Source organism: Microcaecilia unicolor, chromosome 8 (genome assembly GCF_901765095.1).
Source record: "Microcaecilia unicolor chromosome 8, aMicUni1.1, whole genome shotgun sequence".
Lineage (NCBI taxonomy): Eukaryota > Metazoa > Chordata > Amphibia > Gymnophiona > Siphonopidae > Microcaecilia > Microcaecilia unicolor.
In genome coordinates this window covers 88,814,876-88,815,297 of record NC_044038.1, presented here as the reverse complement: position 1 = coordinate 88,815,297, position 422 = coordinate 88,814,876, and positions in this window count along the sequence as shown.

The following is a 422-nucleotide window of genomic DNA, read 5'->3' as shown; positions in this document are numbered from 1 at the left end:
GTAAAACACTGCTTAGATGTGAGAGTGGCTAAGTGTGCACCTGTGTTACAAGCTTCAGCAATGTATATTAGTGGTCTGTAAGCATAGTCAAAAGCCTCTACTTAGGGTTGCAGGCCAGGCGGAGTGGGAAGGAAGGAGGGAGGCCTTAAGGGGGGTTTAAAAGTTATGCTGGTCCTAACTGAAATTCAAACAGGGCCTGCATAACTGTCTTAAGCGGGCCTCAAATGAATAGCAATAGGGGCCTGCATAATCTCCAGCAGCTAGGACAGCAAAAATTAGCCCTGGATATTCAGTGCCAGTGCCCACATATGGCCAGGCACTGAATATCTAGGATAATTTGGCCGGTGATGGTCAGTGCCACTGGCTGAATATCGGCTGGGTAGATCCTAAAGAAGAAAAGAAGGGCACAATTACATGAAAGA